Source organism: Ochotona princeps, chromosome 4 (assembly GCF_030435755.1).
Source record: "Ochotona princeps isolate mOchPri1 chromosome 4, mOchPri1.hap1, whole genome shotgun sequence".
Taxonomy (NCBI): Eukaryota; Metazoa; Chordata; class Mammalia; order Lagomorpha; family Ochotonidae; genus Ochotona; species Ochotona princeps.
The window spans coordinates 44,292,069-44,312,508 of record NC_080835.1 but is presented as its reverse complement, the minus strand read 5'-3'; the positions used below and the strand labels follow the sequence as shown (position 1 = coordinate 44,312,508).

At 44.6% G+C, this 20,440-nt stretch overlaps 1 non-coding gene across 1 annotated transcript; it reads right to left on the bottom strand.

Annotated features, from left to right (window-relative positions):
• Positions 1-622: 622 nt before the first annotated feature.
• On the bottom strand, positions 623-729 carry LOC118759559 (U6 spliceosomal RNA). The gene has a single exon (XR_004996260.2). It is a non-coding gene; the product is annotated as a U6 spliceosomal RNA (small nuclear RNA).
• Positions 730-20,440: the final 19,711 nt, after the last annotated feature.

The following is a 20,440-nucleotide window of genomic DNA, read 5'->3' as shown; positions in this document are numbered from 1 at the left end:
CCAGGTACTCTGAGGTGCCACATAGGCTTTTTTCAGATTCCAAATTTCATTTTAATGTTCTAGCAATGCAGGGATTAGGGACAATGATCTCTGAAACACGGAATTCTGTACTCTCCCCAAAGCTCCCCACCACTGATTTCCGCTATTTTATTACAATTTTATAATCCTTCAAAAGCAGTCATAACTCCATCATTTAATTGTATCCTAACATTGTGGGTATAGACAATAGCAGACGGTCCAGCGTGCTATTGTCAAGATAAACTTAACAATTTCATTGGGAGTCCATCTTTGTTTTCAAGATAGAGATGCATACTGCATTGTATCCTCACATCTGGATATGATGATCTCCATGACAGTTACTATATGTTCCTTTAAACGAAAAGCCACAACAGGATAAAATTTATAAAAATCTACAACAACATGGAGCTATATAACATGCTACTGAATAACCAGTGTGTCGATGAACTGAAATGAAAAACAAAACAAAAAACCTTCTTGGAGAAAATGACGCTACTGTCTGATGTATAAGTCAGTGAAGAATTCAATAAGAAAAACTATTCTGAAGAAATGAAAATAAAAACAAAAATATCAAAACCCATGAGTTACAACCAAAATAGTGTTGAAAAATATTGAAGGCTTCATGGATTTGCATGTCATCCTTGCACAAGAGCCATCATAATCTTCTCTATATTGTTTCAATTTTAGCATATGTGCTGCTGAAGCAAGCACTGGGACACAGGCCTCTTAACTGCTAGGCAAAATGACCACCTCTCACTAAAAAAAAAAATAACATATACTTTAATTTATAAATGTATAGAACCAGAATAAGAAAGGGGTGAGAGTAGTTTTACTTTGTCTTCCTTACACTTATAAAAAGGTTGAATTACATATTAAAATAGGAATAAAAAAATGAAAATTGGCAGTGTCTCTTAAGTCCTCAGATAATGCCCTGCCTGGTCTACAGGAACCATTCCTAGCACTTTCAGGGATTTCTCCAGACTCTTCCTCTAAATTCCACTTCAAAGTATCAACCATAATGACTTTTTCAAGTTTTAGCCTAACTTGTACACAAGTGAGCAGCTTGTGCTGGACAAACTGACAGCCAAGATCTTGTCTTACCTATTCTTCAAGCTGCATCTCTAGCCATCCCCTCACATCCAGCCCTTGAATAAATGGTTCTGTACCCTGTCACTGACCCAGAATGAGTGGGGCCATGCTTTGGCCCAGGAATGTCCTCGGCACAACAGAGTGAGGTCAGTTTGATGTCCTACACAGGTGAGATGCTTGTAATATGCCTTCATGTCACCAGAGTTATACACAAAGTGATGGGGGTTGGCATTGTGCCATAGCCATCACCTGCAATGCTGACATCCTATATGAAGCAGTTCAAGTCCCTGTTGCTGTGCTTCCAATCCAGGTCCCTGTCAAATGCACCTAGGAAAGCAGCAGAAATGGTTCAGGTACTTGGTTCCTGCTACACATATGGGAGACCCAGAAGGGGTTCCAGGCTCATGAACTGGCCAGGTTCAGCCCAGAGCATTACAGATATTTGGGGAGTAAACCAGTGATTAGATAAAAGACAGATTTTTACAGAGAGAAGGAGAGATAGAGAAGGTCTTCCACCTGCTAGTTCACTCCCCAGATAGTTGCAATGGCCAGAGTTACGATTTGAAGCTGGGAGTTAGGCCCCGTTCTGGGTCTACCACACAGATGCAGGGTTCCAAGGACTTGGGCCATCCTGTTTTCCCAGGCCATAAGCAGAGAGCTGAATCAAAAATGGAGCATCAGGACACAAAACAGCATATGGGACGCCAGTGCCACGAGGTAGAAAATTAGCATGCTGTGCCACTATGCCAGCCCTGGAAGACCTTTTTCTGTCTTTGTCTTACCCTCTATGTGTCACTCCACTTTTCAAATAAGTAAATAAATCTTTTTAAAAATGTTTATTGGAAAGTCAGATAGAGAGGGGAGGAGAGACAGAGAAATATCTTTCATCCAATGATTCCCTCCCCAAGTGACCGCAACAGCTGGAGCTGAGCCAATCCAAATCCAGCTCTTCTGGGTCTCCCACGCAGGTGCACGGTCCCAAAGCTTTGGGCCACCCTAGACTGCTTTCCCAGGCCACAAGCAGGGAGCTGGATGGAAAGAGGATCTGCCAGGATTACAGCCAATGCCCATATGGGATCCCAGTATGTTCAAAGTGAGGACTTTTAGCTGCTAGGCCATGGCACCGGGCACAAAAAAAATTTTTTTTAAGATGTGGTCAGCTTCAGCTATTGCAGCCACTTGGGGAGTGAACCAGCAAATGGAAGATCTTGCTGTCTCTTCTTCTCTCAGCAAAACCTACCCTTTTCAGTAAAAACAAACAAATCTTTAAAAAAAATACTGAAAAATGTGGGTCTCAGGACGGGGCAGCTCATGCCTGGATCGGTGACGCCAGCCACGACATGCACATGGTGAGCTGCCCCCGGGCCTGCCTAGGCTCCGGGGGCAGCTCCCTTTGGGGTGAGTACACCCACCAAGCAGGGAGATATCCATGACTGGGCAGGCACAGGATCCACCAGCCACCCTCATTGAGGGGAGGATGGGATTGGGGAGGGGTGCAACCTTGGGCCTGGGGGTTTAAACTTCCTGCAGCCTGCCGGCTAGGGGTGGGTTTCAGGACGGGGCGTCTCATGCCAGCATCCCTGATGCCAGCCACCACGTGCACGTGGTGAGCTGCCCCTGGGTGGCCAGCATGCCATTTGGCACCAGGCTCCGCCTGCTCGCCACCTGGCTGGGAGCTCTGTTGTTTTGGTTCTTTGAATCGTTGCTTACATAGCTCCAGGTTGAACCCACTGTGCTTCTGGGATGTGAATCAATCCTAAAGATTCCCAATGACAGTAACTCTTCATTTGAAGAACTTGAAATCACTGAACAATGCTGACCACCGAACACCAGTCCATGCAAAAGCTAAGGCCCGGGGCTTGTCCAGAAGCATCATATCCTATTATCTGACATGTTGATGGATCAGGAAACAGGTCATATTAGGCAGGGCCATGAAATTAAGTAGCACACGAGAGACCATATCCGGGAGTAGATTCTGTGGGCCAAACCCCGTGAAAATTCTAGCCCCACTAGTTAACTCAAGAGTTGAAGTGGTGATGGACTAAGCTAGGTGTGGCCAATGAGCCTGCCATGACTCACAGGTAAAGGAACCCACAACAGTCTGGACTGGTCAAGAGAGCATCACCCGAATGTGCATCCTGAATAGGGAGTGGGGTGGGCTGGGCTGCAACGTTCACCAGCTCATACCAGGCCAATAGGAAGGCTAGACTATGCTGGACGCTGACCTAAAACCCAATGGCATATATGAGAACTGGGTTGGAGTGGATCAAGTGGAGGAACTGGGGAAACTCCTCTGGCGGGTCATAGCGCCCGCTGGTGAACACATGGTCCAGACCTGGGGGTCAGACAAGCTGGGCAAAGTAGCTCCAATGGCTGGCTAATGTGTGGATTGGTAACAGAATGGGGTGGACCACGCAGGACTGAGCAAACCTTAGCCCACAAGCAAAACTAGAAATCAGGATGGAGCACAGGTCATGCCGAGATAGGTTCTTGCACCTACTGGTCTGCATGAGCCACGGACGCTAAGCCACAGTGTCTAAGGCAGGGGACGGGAAAGGTGAGGGGCTGAGCCAAGCTGAGTCAGAGCAACCACTGGCACGCACGTGATCTATGGCTGGGAACAGGCCCAGCTGGGGAGGTAAGGGGACACCCTAGCTGGGCTGAGGTTCCCACCAAGGGGTGTATAAGCTGGAATGGGGGCTGCGTTCTGATCAGGAAACAGTTGTAGTCTCTCTTAGCCCACGTGTGGACTGGGACTGGACGCACCAAGCCAGGCTAGACTCCAACACCATCTGGTGCTCTGGAGGACCAGGGTAGGTGTGGGATGGACTAGGCCAGATCTCAGCCCCTACTGAGACATGTGTGAGCCAAATGTGGGTATGGACAAGCCATGGTTGGGCTGAAACATACAACAGTAAGAACCAGATTGGGCTGAAGGTCAGTCAGGTAGAGCCACTGTTCCTGCTAGGACAGCAGGTGAACTGAGTAGGGCTGGCTCATGGACCCACTGGTATGCACGAAATCTGACACTGGGACAGGTTCTGATGGAGGAGCCTGGACAACTCCTCTGGCAGGACACAGACCCAGCAGGTAAGCGCAAGAAGCATGAAAGGAAACAGCCCAGAACAGGCCATGGAAAGTTTCCCACTGGCATACATTTGGCATGGGTCGGGGGCAAACCAGGCTGAATCAGTTCACATCATCCACTGGCAAATCCAAGCACCAGAACAGTGTAGGTTGAGCCAGGCTCGGTCGTGACAAAAACCAGTGCACATTATGGAATACCAAGGTGAGGTTGCCTATACTGGATGTGACTGCAGCGCCCAACCAGCACACGTGAGAACCTGGAAAGGAGGGGGTGGAGACGGTAGGGGGAATATGGGGGGGGGTTTCCCCTGCTGGACAGCTACTCCCACTGGAGAGCATGAGGTGGGATGGGTGCAGACCAGAACAGGCAGGGCTACAACACCTGTGGGCCTCATGTGGACTAGATCAGGGAAAAGCCAGGCTGGGCTGATTATTCCTACTGGTGCAAAAAAGTCAGAGTGGGTGAGGGTTGTTTGGGCTTAGCCACAGCATCAGCTGGCAGAAGCTGGCACAGGGGGCTAATTCTGTCAAGTCAAACCACAGAACCACCTGGAGAGTACATAATCCGGGAGTGGGAAAACCCTGGGAGGGAAATAGTGGGATCCTCCCTCTTGGGTTACCACTCCCACGGGAGGGCACAAAAACTAGGACAGGGACTGTGGTAGTTAGACAGACATCCAACAGCAACTGTTGGGCTGCATAATGGAGTTGGTTAGATGGAACTAAGCTTTAACACCCATTGACATGTACGAGAGCCGAATGGGAAGTGGGACAGACTGGACTAGTCTGCTACACATACTGGCAAACCAGGGTAGGGGGTGGGCCTGGTGGGGGTTATTGTGGGTTGCTCTGACTAGGCTGCAGCTCCCACTGGTTTATGCGAGGGCCAAGTGTGTGCTGGGCAGAACCAGGCTGGACTGCAACACCCATTAGTTCATGTGGAAGACAGCGCTGGAAACAAAACCAACCCAGCAATTGCAACCACCAGCTGATTAGGGCAATGGACTGTGCCTGGCCCTGTGCTTGCTAGTACATACAAGAATCTGGTCTGGGAACACCTCAGACAAAGTTTCTTTGGGGATCTCCCCAATCAAACTTCCAGACTCAGAACCCTAACCATGAAAAGACAGAGGACAGAACAAGCTAATCAACCACCTCAGCTATATGTTGGCAGCAAAATACTGGGCAGAGACTCTCTAATGGACTACATCAATCAGTGGATTCTTCAACAACCTCATCGTGCTTTGAGTGGTGAGATGGTAGCGATTCATAACTGTTGAACTATCAAAACCACTTGAGTAAGACCCTTGGAGCATGCCCCACATCCAGGACCTGGGGTGGGTGGGAGACTGGGTGGGGCTTCTCCCTTAACATTCCCCTTTACCTCAGATACATGAAGGGAACAATGTGGAAATAATAGTCTTACCCACTTTCCTGTAGCCCTTGAATCTTTTTAATGTAATTAACTATGTAAAGATTGTCAAAAATAAGATAAAAAATGGAAAAAAAAAACAGAACTCCAACCATGGTGAAAATCACAGGATATGTGACCTGACCATGCAGCATATGTGTCAGAACTGGATCTCCTTTGTTTCTGAAGGCTGTGCAGTGGACAGAATGTCCAGATACTCATGGGGGACATGACAATCAGTTCACTGAGGCCTGCTGAGGCTGTCTAATGCCATCGAGGGCAGAACAAATTAGACACTTTCCTAGTTAAGCTTTGACAGCAAGTATCTGAATCGAGACTCTAAGGTAGACTATATCAGCCAATGTTGGAGCAATGAAATCAACTGCCTCTAAGAATTACTGAAATCACTTAAGCACTACCCTCACAACATGCTCCACACTGGGGACTCTGGGATGACATCGGGTGACCATGTCCCCCAAAAGCTAATTCAACTGGGCTGCTGGGAGCGGTCCTCTCCCCATCTCTCCCCACTTTCTCCAGATATAGGAAGCAAAAAGGAGATTGGAGGCAGTTATCTCATCCTTTTTCCCCCCAATCCTCAACCCTCCTTATCAGTGGTCCTCATGGACATGCATTCCTCTGAACTATGTAAACATCAAAAATAAAATGAACTTTTTTTAATAAAATAAGTAACTTAGGTCATGAATAAACTTGGAAAAAGTATAATATACTTAAGAAAATAGCAGATGAGGTTACCAAATTGAATGAGATAATAAAATCACTTTTGCCAAAAATGTCTATAAAGGCTGGATTTTTTGGATAGCTTAAACCTGTTGAGCATACTTTGCAGCCCAAAAGAGAACAGATGGGGGCCCAATGCGATAGTGTAGCAGTTAAAGTCCTCATCTTGAATGCACCAGGATCCCATATGGGCGCTGGTTCTAACCCCGATGGCCCCACTTCCCATCCAACTCCCTGCTTGTGGCCTGGGAAAGCAGTTGAGGACAGCCCAAAGCCTTGGGACCCTGCACCCACATGGGAGACCTGGGAGAAACTCCTGGCTCCTGGCTTCGGATTGGCTCAGCTCCAGCTGTTGCAGCTGCTTGGGGAGTGAATCATCTGACAGAAGATCTTCCTCTCTGTCTCTCCTCCTCTCTATGTATCTACCTTTCCAATAAAAATAAATAAATCTTTTAAAAAAGGAAAAGGTGGACTCAGACACCTGAGCAGAGAGAAACGTGGAGATTATATGGAAGCTGGGCCTCTGGTACACAAGACATGATGACCAATTACAGAAGTCTCTAGAAGGCTTAACAGTCTCTGACAGAAGCCAAAAACGACCATCCAGGACCTGCCAAGGGTGGGAGCCTGGTAACCTGCTGTGCTTTGGTAGAGGTACTTAAGGGCTGCAATCTAGAAACAAGGGTCAATTAGAAGGAATAGACATGGTTTCAAATTCTCCCTTGCTGAAATGAAAGGCAGGTCATCTTAAATTGCCAATAGCTCTAGAAACTTCTTAACTGCAATTTAAAATCCTCTCCAGAGCCTGGGTCCCTTTGCTCACCTCTGAGGTGGGTGCTGAGTTTGTGAGCCCTGGGGGTAGGGGAGCCGGTAAGGTTCAGGTCAACTGGCCTGGGTGCTTTGGCCTGTGAGGGGGTGCACCAAGTTCATGAGACCCCGGTAGCAGGGGATCCTGTGGGGCTCTGGTCACCTGGCCTGGGTCCCTTTGCCTACTTGTGAGGGGGTGGATCAGGTTCGTGAGGCCCCGGGGGGCAGGGGATCCAGCAGGGCTTACATCACCTGGCCCGGGTCCTTGGGCTTGCCTACAAGGATATGTCCTCCTCAGTGAAAAAGGTGGAACGGTGGACATGGCCCCAGATGCTCATGGAAAATATGGCAGCCCACTTGGCACTGTAGCAGAAGCAGAAGATCAGAACAAATTGGACAACCATCCCAGCCAAATGATGACAGCAAAAATCTGGGTGAATGGAGACTTGAGATTGACTAAATCAGCCAGTGGACACGGAGAGGGTGGCATCATCACTGGATCCGCGAACTTGACAGCATTTCAGAAGGATCCAAACCACTTGGGCAAAACCCTCAGAACATGCATACATCGGGACCCTGGGTTGATAGTGTGTGGTGGTTCCCCATCCCAGGACACTGGGACATTTGGGAGGCTGGATATGGCTCCCCGCTCTACCTGTTCCCTTCCCCCAGAAACAAGAAGAAATAGCAAACTTGGAAACAATGTTTTCAACTACTTTTCCCTACCCCCTTGATCCTGCCCACCCTGATCAGCCATGTAAACATGAAAAACAAATCCTCTCCAGGAGGAGCATAACTTCCAAATCTCACATAATTTCTCCAATAATTGTCAAATATGAAGATTGAGACGCAATTCAAAAATAACCAGGCATAACCTGAAGCAAGGCAACATAAGAGATCCAGCAGAAATAACACAGGGACAGATTCAGAGATTACACAATCAACAATATCTTCAATAATTTTATCGGCAAGTTAAAAAGCAAAATTAAGACTTGAAAGAACTGAAAGGGCCAGTGGTGTGACACAGTGGGTTAAGCCACTGGCTGCAACACTGACATCCCCATCACAGGACCTGCTCGAGTGTCAGCTGCTTCACTCTGATCCACTTTCCCTGCTAAAGCACCTGGCGAAATGAAAAGATGGGTCACATGCCCGAGCACCTGTCACCCTGTGGGAGATCCAGGTGGAGTGCCGGGCTACGGGCTTTGGCCTGGCCCAGGTCTGGCCACTGTGATCATTCGGGAAGAGAACCAGAAGAGAGATCTCTTCCTCTCTGTGTCTGTCAGTGTCAGTTTTCCTCTCAATAATACCAAACTGAAAATAGTTACTTGTAAGATTTATTTTTACTGGAAAGTCAGATATACAGAGAGACAGAGAGAAAGATCTTCTGTCTGCTGATTCATTCCCAAGTGACTCAACGGCTGGAGCTGAGCCAATCTGAAGCCAAGAACCAGGAACCTCTTTCGGGTCGCCCATGTGGGTGCAGGGTCCAAGGCCGTCCTCGACTGCTTTCCCAGGCCACAAGCAGGGAGCTGGATGGGAAGTGGAGCTGCCGGGATTAGAACCGGTGCCCATATGGGATCCCGGCGCATTCAAGGCGAGGACTTTAGCCACTAGGCCACCATGCCGGGCCCTCAAAATTTACTTTGAATGAATGACGTTGGCCACCTTTTACTCTGAGTAATGTAGCCTATGATTGTTTTTCCTGCTGAACCATGAACTTTTCTCTTTGTACTTGGTAATCTCTTTAAGTGGAACCAGTAAGCCTTTGGCTATAATATAAATTAAAGATGTTTTTCTTAGAATATAAATATTTTCCTAAAAATAAAACCTTTATTCTTAATAAAAAATAAAATAAAAATAAAATTTACTGTTATAAATACAGGCACAACAATCTCCCAATAAAAAAATTAGTCAAACTCTAATAGAAATGTTCCACATAATTCTATATACGCAGTATCTGGAAAAGGCAAACTCTAGAGGCTGAAATAAGATTTGTTTTCACTGAGATCTAGGATGGGAGGTGAAGATCAATTTCAAAGGGGCGTGACAGAACTTTCTGTGGTGATAAAATGTTCTATATCTTTATTGTGATGACAGTTACGCTGCCCAACTAAAACGACGGAATTTTACTGAATGCAAATTTTGCCTAATACCTGAATTCTGGGACTGACATTGTAGCGCAGTGGGTGAAGCCAGCACCTGTGAGGCTGGAACCTCCTCTCAGAGCACCTGTTATAGTCCTGGTGCTCCACTTCGGATGCAGCTCCTTGCGAATGCACCTGGGCAAGCAGTGCAACATGGCCCAACTACCTGGTCTCCTGACATCCTTGTGGGGTAAGCAATGGGACTCCAGGCTTTTGGTTTTGGCTTGGCCCATCCCTGCTGCTGCAGAGATTCGGGGGGAGGATTAATTAGTAGAAAAATCTGTCACTTTCAAATCGAATCAATATATATATATATATTCATATATATGTATGTGTATGTATAAAATATCACTTTCAGTACTGTTAGTTTCTTGAGTCTGCTGCAGTAACCATTAAGTTGGTTACTTGAAAAAAATAATCATGTATTTTCTGATGGTTCTGGAGACTAGAAGTACCAAATCAGTTTCACTGTGGCAACAAGGCCAACTTCTTCCTGGGCACTGGGGGATGGGGTCGCAGAGGGAGTGTCCCTGGCTGCTTCCAGCTTCCTGGGCTCCTGGCCTTCCTGGGCAAGTGCCCACTCCTCCTCCAGGCCAGCCTCTCCCCATCTCCTCCTGGCCCTTCCCTGTGGTTTTCTGCCTATCTTGTGAGAATAACTGATGGTATTTAGGATTCACAGGTAATTCAGGACAATTTCCTTGCTGCAAGATCCTTAACATAATCACCTCTGCGAACAAACTTTCTCTAAATACGATGACAAGTAAAAGTTTGCAGTTCGGAATTCAGAATTCAATGTGGCCATTTTTCAGGCTATCACAAGCACGACTTTAAGGAAACAAGTATGAAGGATCTTTAAATAATTTGCAGAAAATAGGAAACATGAAAGAACTATGCTGAATTTCAAGCATTTTTACATTGAGAAACTTACAGTTTAATTATGCTTTTCTGTGAACTTTTTGAACCCTCCTCATATCCAGTAATAAATCTAACATAAAATCTGCAACACCTTTGAATTCAAAGAAAGTAATCACAAAATGAGAAATGAAAAACCTAGGTAAGTCGAGAGCATGTTATATTCATGATTGGAAGGCTTAATTTTTAAAATTTATTTATTTTAAAATGAATGTTAGAGAGAGGTTTTTGGTCTACTGGTTCTCTCCTCAAGTGGCTGCCAACAGCCAGGCCAAGCCAGTTCTTTCACCTGGGCAGCAGGTCTGAAGCAGGGCTGTCTCCGCCGCTTTTTGTAGGGCATTAGCAAAGAGCTGGATCAGAAACGAAACAGCCAGGATACAAATCACAGTCCATGTGCTTGCTAGGCCACTCTGTCATCCCTAAAGACTTCACATTTTAAAAATATAAACTCTCTCCAATCAAAATGTCAGTGAAAACTGACAATATTCCAAAATCTATATGAAAATGCAAAAGCTAAGATGAATCAAAACACATGTGGGGAGAAAAAAACGAAGTTGGAGAACTTGAACAATCAGATATTAACAAAAAGGTAAAATACAAATGAAGACGTGTGTTAAATAGGATTCTAAAGCAGCATTTTAAAAACTTTCAGCTGCGCCTGGTGTGGTAGCTTGGTAGTTGAAGTCCTCACCCTGCACACATCAGAGTATCATATGGAGACTGGTTCACATCCTGGCTGCTGCACTTCCCTTCCAGCTCCTTGCCTATGACCTGGGAAAGCAAAGACGGTCCAAAGCCTTGGGACCCTGCACCCATACAGGAGACCCAGAAGAAGCTCCTGGCTCTTGGTTTTGTATTGGCTCAGCTCTGGCCATGGCAGACACTTGGGGAGTGACCCAGCAGATGGAAGATTTTTCTGTTTCTCATTCTGTTTATGTGACTTTGCAAATAAATAAATAAGTAAATATCTTTTAAAAAAATATTTATTTATTTTATTACAAAGTCAAATATACAGACAGGAGGAGAGACAGAGAGAAAGATCTTCCATTCGATGATTCACTCCCCAAGTGAGCTGCAACCGGTCGGTGCTGTGCCGATCCGAAGCTGGGAACCTGGAACCTCTTCTGGGTCTCCCACGCAGGTGCACGGTCCCAATGCATTGGACCGTCCTCAACTGCTTTCCCAGGCCACAAGCAGGGAGCTGGATGGGAAGTGGAGCTGCCAGGATTAGAACTGGCGCCCATATGGGATCCCAGTGTGTTCAAGGCGAGGACTTTAGCCGCTAGGCCACCATGCCGGGCCCATAAATAAATATCTTAAAAAAACCTTTCAGCTATACAGGGAACCACCAAGGTACATCACTTACATTCTATCATTTTCTCCCTTCTGCTCCTCACTTTCCAGAGTAATTTCATCAACATTAATGAGACCTACTGTTGTCAGTAAGAGAGGAAAGTTCATGCTTGGAGGCCAGCACTGGAACACAGCATGCTAAGCTGCCTCCTGCAATGCCAGCATTCCACCCTGGAGAATAAGTTCACGTTCCAGCTGTTCCACTTCAGATTCAACTCCCCCATAATATGCACAGCAAAGCAGCAGAGGCTGATCTAAGTGCCTGGGCTCCTCTGTGGAGATCAGGACCCTGATTTATGGCCATTTGGATAAGACAGTGAACGAAATATCTGTCACTCTCCACTTCTAACAAATACATGTATTTAAAAAGAAGTTGATGCTTGAGAAACTTTTGAGTTTTTAAAATTTCAAAATTAGTTTTTAAAATGATAAATCTTATATTTTTGAAAAGAAAAAACCTTCCTATATGCATGAATTACTGTTTTGGGGAAATGTTAAGTGAGAACATAGTAAGTTTAATGGATATTTGCTAAGCCCATTTTCTATGAAGGCTTCTAGCCTATCAGTGATCTGTAATCCAAGAGAAGGAGATGAATTCTGAACTTCAGCCAGCATCTATAAGGCACCTGTCCCTTATATCAGCATCTTTTGCTGCACAAACAGATCCAGGACCTTACCATGATACAGCAAGCAGTATTAGCAAGCAGTGTGAAATCAGCCCCACTTACCAATATGGATCTCCCAAAATAAGTATTTCTGCTATAATGAGAAAAATAATCCCCATTGATTACAAATGGAGATCCCCAACCGTAATCCCTAGCATTACAACATGATTACTTTCATAACAAATTCAATTTAGTATTGCCTAGTAATAATTATCAATGTTAAGGATATTTCAGCCTGCAACATAGGAAGAAATTCCATCAATTAGAGACAATGTCCAATAAGGAAACCATACTGACGCAGTAACATAATTGGCTTCACCTCTGAAAATTATTCAAATCTGAGGCTAAGTCCTTGCTTGGAAAAGTGATGTGATTGCTGAGGGCAGCATTAGGACACTCCTGGGCATGAAGCCAAGTAAGGCACAAATAAGACAGTGTTTGAAAACAGGATTTAGCAGAGCAAATTAAGCCACGGCCTGCTGTGTTAGCATTCCATTCCGCGGCATCTGCTTGAGTAAAAGCTATTCGGCTTATGATCCAGCTCCCTGCTCATGTTCCTGTGGAGGCAGCAGAAAATAACTCAAGTACTTGGGCTCCCAGCACTCCTGTGTAACATGAAAATGAAACTCCTGGCTCCTAGGTTCAGCCTGACTCTGAGCTGATGCAGCAAGCAATTGGGAAGTGAACCAGCAGATGCAAGACAAATCTCAATCAATCAATCTCTCATTCTCTCATGCTCTGCCTTCAATTTTTAAAAAAGACTTAGGTGGGGACTTGAATTTGTTTGTTTTTGCCTCTATTCCCACTAAGTTAAGTCTAGGTCAGGTTCTTGTCACTTAGCATGGGCTAAGAACACTGTGCCTCTACAAGTGAAGACACATTATTTGCTAACCTGTTATTTCTTACATCAATGAGAGCTGATAGGTGATGACCAGGCAACAAACACCTTCAGTTCTTAGTGTGTCACACAATCCAGGTGAATGTCTTGCTTAGGCTGCATGCCGCATTCCAGTGGGCAGTGGGATTGTACTCTTGGTAGATACCCAGACTCATATGGAAGGAAGCTGTAACAGATCATGATCTCCAGCTCTCAAAGCAGTGCACAGCAAATCACAGTCTGATAGTTACATCTGCCTGGAAATGACAGCCCTGAGGCTGAAGGCAAGCCACACAGCCATGCCCAACATCAAAGGGGGCAGAGAAATGCCGTCCTACCACATATTTATGCATAGATTGGGGTATATGTGAACAAACTGAAAAATTCATTCTTCTGTAACAGCGGAATTTCAATGTGAGCAAAGCACATACAATCTGATGGGAAAGTAAAGTGATGGCTGTTAACGTATCTTACTTATTTTTAAACACATAAAAGAAAACTAATTAGCATACCTAATAGCATCAAGTTTCTAAACATGTTAAATTAGCAAGAAAGATTTTATACAATTAATTTTGCTATGATGCACTAAGCTGGGAGCAAACTCATTTCTGGCTCAGTAATGACAGCAGCGTGGGAACCTACAGTTTTTACCCAAATACGTCTGGGTGGCCCCAAGACCTGATGGCCAGCAGATCAAGAACTCTACCAGTGGGACATCAGACACCATTTTGGTTTTTTTATTTTGTTTTGTTTTGCTTTGCTTTGTATTTATATTTAAACTTAGAAGTTTATATTACTCAAGCAAGACTTTACAGAACTTCATGCATTTTAGGATAATCAAAACAGACTTATAACTCTAATAAGCCATATAGTAACAATTAAAGAGTAGAACAGTTTTAGGTGGGTGAACAGAGAAATCCCCAATAACTTAGCAGATGAGGAATAACTGAACTCTGCACAGACCATTTTGTACAGGATGGCAAAGGCTGAGACTGGAGAGACAACAGTGAACTGTGCACGTGCAGAGCTGGGAGCAAGCTCAATGAGCTCATTGCATTGCACTGGTCCCACAGGAAAATAATACCAACTATTGCATTGTATGGGTCAAAATAGGTCCGTGTGGCCCTTAGACCTAACTGCCATCAGGTTCCAGCAAGATCAGCACCACAAACAACTTAGCTATCGAGGACACCTGGTGTCTTCCTAGTCCTGGGAACTGCTCAAAGATTGTACAGACAATGGTGCAGCCTCAGTATGGCATTACAGGAGGTAGAGAGTGGTGAGCCAGGAGCTGTGGATACGGAGACCATGGTGGAAGCCTGACATAAGATTTGAAACTTGATGGAGGGAGTGGTATAACTGATTACAAACAAAGAACCATGTAACAACTGCAATCACTAAAACTGATCTGTAGACCTGTGAATGACACAGCTTAGAAACCTGCCCTAAGGAAAAGACTCTGCTAACCACAAGTACAATGATCAAGAGCAAAAAAAGAGGCAAAGTGAGTATTACTATTGCCCTGACCCCAAGGTTTATACTCAATTCCTGCACTGCAACTACCATAGGACCATGGCTTTCTCAATGAAATGAAGCTGCTTCAGAGTATCCTCTCTATTCAGGCACCAGCAGGAAGCAGTGCCACATAACTGCAGAACCTAGATTTCCGATTAACCACAGGAAAGCTTACTGACTACTGGACAGAAACACCCACAATGGACAGTAACATGCTGAGAAATATACTTCTGTTCAAACAAGAGGTTGAAATTTCGTGTTTGTCACAACATCTAACATCATGATAATCAAGACCCATCTCAAATCTGCCTTTGTTGAGGGTGAGGAGATCCAAATTCTAGCCCAGCACCCTCCCTATCTTAATAAATTACCATAAGCATGCATTTCTTCTTCCAAAGTCACATTTGTAAAGGCTCAGCTTACACCAACATTTTGCAGCCTGAGATCTATGGGGTACTTTAACTTGAATCAGTTGTCTGAGCCTTCTTGCAAAAACGATCCCATGGCCAAATGTAGCAGGAATACTCCCAGAAATACATCCTCCTATGGAGATTCACCATGCACGCTCATCTAATGAACATTTTGAGCTTTACTCAAGTTCTCTTTTTGAGAAAAACAAAAAAGCCACTGGATGCAAAGCCAGATGTGGCCAACACCAGAGCCCACCACCTGTTCTGTGCCATCTCCCCAGGGAATGCCAAGCTTTCTCACTGAGTGGTACCAGGAAGTCCCACTTCCTGGCATAGATCCATGATTAGTCAAGGTTATAATGTTAACAGTCTGTAACGATCATGTTGGGAATTAATGCTCAGTTGATGTTCATGTCCTGATCAGAAAAGAAATTACCATTGAGATCAGAGAGGCCCAAGCCTAGAAACCAGCGTTGTGGCACAGGTTAACACTTCCTGTGAATCATCCCTTACCAGAGCACCAGCCCAAGTCTCAAATGGTCCACTTCCAATCCAGGTTCCTCAAACACACCCAGGAAAGAAGCAGATGATTCAAGTCCCTACCACCCACATGGGAGATCCAGTTGCTGGCTCCTAGCTTTGACTTAGGACACCACTGGCCATTGTAGCCATGAGAAGGACGGACCAGCAGATAGAGGATCCTTCTTCCCTCTCTCTGTTGCTCTTACAAATAAGTAAAAATAAGAACAAAAAAATGATTCTACTGGGTACATGTCTAGAGGTATTCTAAGTCAGATGGAAATCACCCAAACAAGAGAAACTGAAATCTCACCTCAACCCACTTGTTGATGTGACACAAGCTTGTACAGATCTCTTTAGCTGCCAGGGAATGAAACTGTTTGACCTGGAGCAAGACTGATAAGCACATTCCACTGAGACCACATCCAGCTGGCTTGAGGCCAAGAGCCAAATCGTTTATGGGAACAAATGGAAGGAATAGAGAAGATCGGTGCAAGCCTTTTGAGCTTGCATGAGGGTACTTCAAAAAGCAGGATTCAGAATCTACTATGAGTACTCAAAGGATGGGGAATACTGGGATCGGACATGCCCACAAGCCTTTGGGGATGATGGGCCTGCGGCTGCCTGGCTACAAAGGAAATGATGCCCTAAATGACAGGTACCTCATCCAAATCATTTCTGGGGTTCTCACCAAGGGTATGTTGAGATTAATTAATTGTGGAGATTTGCCCCTCCCAGAAAACCAGATCACCAGATGTCCAAGGTCCCCAAATCTCAGATGTTCTTGGCAGACAGAATTATGCAGGAAGCAAACTTCCTGCTGAGATTGCCGGTCACCTTGTTGACAAAGCATGCCTGGATAGGTGTGAGGACCCTTCATTACTATATTCCTCTTCCTCTGGTTGCCTGAACATATCTGAGTACAAAGTCCTGTTACATCCCTTTTCTAGTTAGATCTGTTTGTTTACCAGTACTGGCTCCTGTAACTCATGTTTTAGACTGCCACTGCCTGAGACCTGGTGATTGTTTTCCAAATCCTTTGTGATCTATCATTACAAGCAGTGTGTATGCTACTGTTTAGCTAACTTATAACTTTTTTTTTAAAGATTTATTTCATTTTTATTGGAAGGGCAGATATACAGAGAGGAGATGAGACAGAGAGGAAGATCTTCCGTCCGATGATTCACTCCCCAAGGGGTCACAATGGCCAGAGCTGTGCTGATCCAAAGCCAGGAGCCAGGAGCCTCCTCCGGGCCTCCCATGTGGGTGCAGGATTCCAAGGCTTTGGGTTGTCCTTGGCTGCTTTCCCAGATCACAAGAAGGCAGCTGGATGGGAAGTGGGGTTGCCAGGATTAGAATCAACACCCATATGGGAACCCGGTACATGCAAGGTTGAGGACTTTAGCCACTGGGCTTCCACACCGGGCCCTAACTTGCAACTTTCACCAGCCTGCTTGCTTTGCAAAAAATTGGTATAAGTTGCCCCAGAAAAATTGAATAAAGTGTGCATTTGTTCATCTTGCCTTTGTATCCCCTGTGTCCCAAATTTCTTGGTGTGGACGTCACACCTTGAGTCCCGGTCCCCACTAGAGGGACCCACAAAAGGGGTAGTTACGCCTTTACATGTTTATTATTGTTAAATTTGATATAGAATTCAAATACCATGAAATGTACTTTGAAGTGTATAATACAGTTTTAGAATATTCACAAAAAGTACCGTTGTCACCACTGTATAACTTTTGCATTCTAAAATTTGTCCTCACTCCAAAGAGAATCCTCATACTCAATAACAATCACTGTCCCTCCCCCTCTCCCTTATATGTGGGAGTGAAAATTAAAAACTCCAAGTACAAAACCAAAAATTAGATGCCTCTATAGTGTTGTTGAGAATAAAGTGCCATCAAGCTTTGTTTTATATCTTAGTCAAGTTATAAGAATGATTTACTACCAGTAGTACGTATTGTTGTGTATTGGGTTAAGTTGCCTCCTGTAATCCCATATGGACACTGGCTCCAAGTCAACTGCTCCACTTTCATTCCAGTTCCTTTCCAATGTGCCTGGGAAAGCAGCAGAGAATGACCCAAGCGCTTGGGTCCCTGTCACCCACAAGGGAGACCCAGTGAATCACATGAGAAACTCGAATCAATTCCTTGGCTCCTGGCTTTGGCCTGGGTCTGCTCTGGCCATAGCGGCCATTTGGAGGAGTGAATAGTGGATGTAAGATCTATCCCCTCTTATTTAACTCTGCCTTTCAAATAAATAAATCTTTAAAAAAATAAGTTATCTCAGAATTCTTTGGAAAAGGATAAGTAAAAAAGAAAGAGGAAGGAAGTATTACAGTCTTAGAGTCACATCTATGAGCTACATTAATTCTGTCCCTTTATTAACATGCAATAAAGCATTTTCTGAAAAATTAACTATGGGATGAAGAAACCTTAAGAGTATACACATTCCCTATCTCAACACTCAATAATCCAGGTCCTTGAGCCAAAACAACTAACAGACTGGAGGATGAAGATTAACCAAACAGAATGATTGCCACTTTATTTTGTATAATATTGAAGCACTACAAACAGACATGAAAAAAGTGAATTGTTATTCTTCGGTACTTATGAAAGTTCATGAGAAATTCATATTATGAGAAAATTTAGCATGGATCTAACCAAAATTTTGTACCAGAACAAATCACCATTTATTTTGTTTCCCAAGCTTTTTGAAGTACCCCCTGGAGATGGTGCAATCTCACTTCAATGAATGCCTCGCCATGATGAAAAAAATGTTCATGGTGTGGGAAAGTGTTCATCATGCATGTAGTTAATATTTAAGGTTTCAGAACAGTTCCAAAGGAGCATTCAGAATGTGGTCCTAACTTTGAAGCAGAGAGTGGAGAGGTACAAGCCAAAACTGAACTTATCCAGCATGTTTTATTGAAGCAAAAGATGCACACAGGAGCATCATACATAAATTGTAGTTTGATAAATTTTCTTAAAGTGAACAAAACCCCATAATTAGCCCTCAGCTCACAAAATAGAGCATTCATGAGCAGCCAGAAGTCACCTTTTCCCCAGTTCCAGGCTCTGTCAACCCCTTTAAGTAAAACCACTCTCCTACTCTTACTGTCCAGGCTCCATTTTACAAATGGAAGCAGCCTGTCTGCTTTGTGTCTTCTTTCACTTACTACTACCTAGGGTAGGCATCCACATCATTTGTTGTCACTTTTTCATCCTAAAATTATGAAATGTAAGGTCATACAAACTTTATCCTTTTGTTTATAAATGTATGTTTGTATCATCACTGTTTCTTTAATAAGTAAAAATATTTTAAAACATTATCTGAAAGGCAGAGCGAATGCTGGCTGATTCGCTCCTCAGCTGCCTGCCACTGATGACTGCACACAGAAATTATATTCTATATACACAATGGAATATTACTCAGCCAAAGAGCAACACTGTCTTCTGCAACAAAACGGATGCAACTAGTTAGCATCCTTGCCAGTGGGCAAAATGCCTCCCCCTTGCACTCTCTGTAATTAACATGTACACAAGAAATTGCTCACCATGGGCATTGTATAGGTAAAGATGAGTTGGTACTGTCAAAGCTTTTCAAAGCTTTCCAAAATAGCTGTTCGAGATTTTTAAAGATAATTTGAAAGACAGTGTTAGAGAAGTGAGCAGGTGCATGTGCACATACACGCACATGTGCACACACACACACACACATACTCAATCTTTCTGCCACTGGTTCACTCCCTAAACAGCTGCAGTGGTTGGAGCTAGACCAGGCTGAAGCCATGAACTTGAACTTCACCTAGGTTTCCACATGAATAGCAGGAGCTCAAGCAGTTGGGCCACCTTCCACTGCATTCACTGGGAGCTGAATCAGAAATGGAGCAGCTGGGGCTTGAACCAGTGCTCACAGAAGATGCCAGCATAACCAGTGGTAATTTAATCTACTGTGCCTCTATACTTTCATTAAAGGGTATGCACATTTGGTACTTCACTCTGATCACTCTGACCACTTGCTATTTTTCTGGTTGCAATTTTTGGTGGGATCACAGTATTGTTTTAGTTTACATCTCCCAAATGACTAGTCGAGTTTGCCATCTCTTTGAATGTTTATTGACTAAGTATTTTTATTTACCTGGCCTGGTGCAGTAGCACAGTGTCTAAATCCTCGCCTTGCATCTGCCAGGATCCCATATGGGTGCCAGTTTGTGTCCTGGCTGCTCCACTTCCCATCCAACTCCCTGCTTGTGGCCTGGGAAAGCAGTAGAGGATGGCCCAGTGCCTTGGGCACCTGTACCCATGTGAGACATCTGGAAGAAGCTCCTGGCTTCAGATTTGCTCAGCTTCGGCCACTGTGCCCACTTGGGAAGTAAACCAGCAGATGGAAGATCTTTCCCTCCATCTCTCCTCTCTACCTTTCCAATAAAAATAAATATTTTGTTTTATCAAGTACCTGAGTTCTTTGCCTATATTTCTACTGATTATTGTCCTGGACACAAGTCACACAGATGCATGTATTACAAATATTACAAATGACCTTTTCCGATTGTATGGACTTAACTTCTCCATTTCTTAATGGTGTCTCTGGTAAAAGAAAAGTTGTGTTAGCGCATTGCAGTTCAACAGTGTCTCACTGTCTCCCAGAGGGAGTGATCTCCTAGTCACATTGCTGGCCATGCCTCTCAGCAGCAGGAAAGGCCAACCCATGCTCAAGACAGGTGTCTGAACATGGAGGGCAAGTTGTTGATCCTTCTGGAATGATAAGAGGGCCCACAGTGCATTCATACTGCTTTTATTAAGCTGAACCCTTGAGAAAGATTCCAGTGGGGAGCTTGATGAACCAAGACTTGAAGTAAACTGCAAAGCCTGGGAGAACAACCAGGG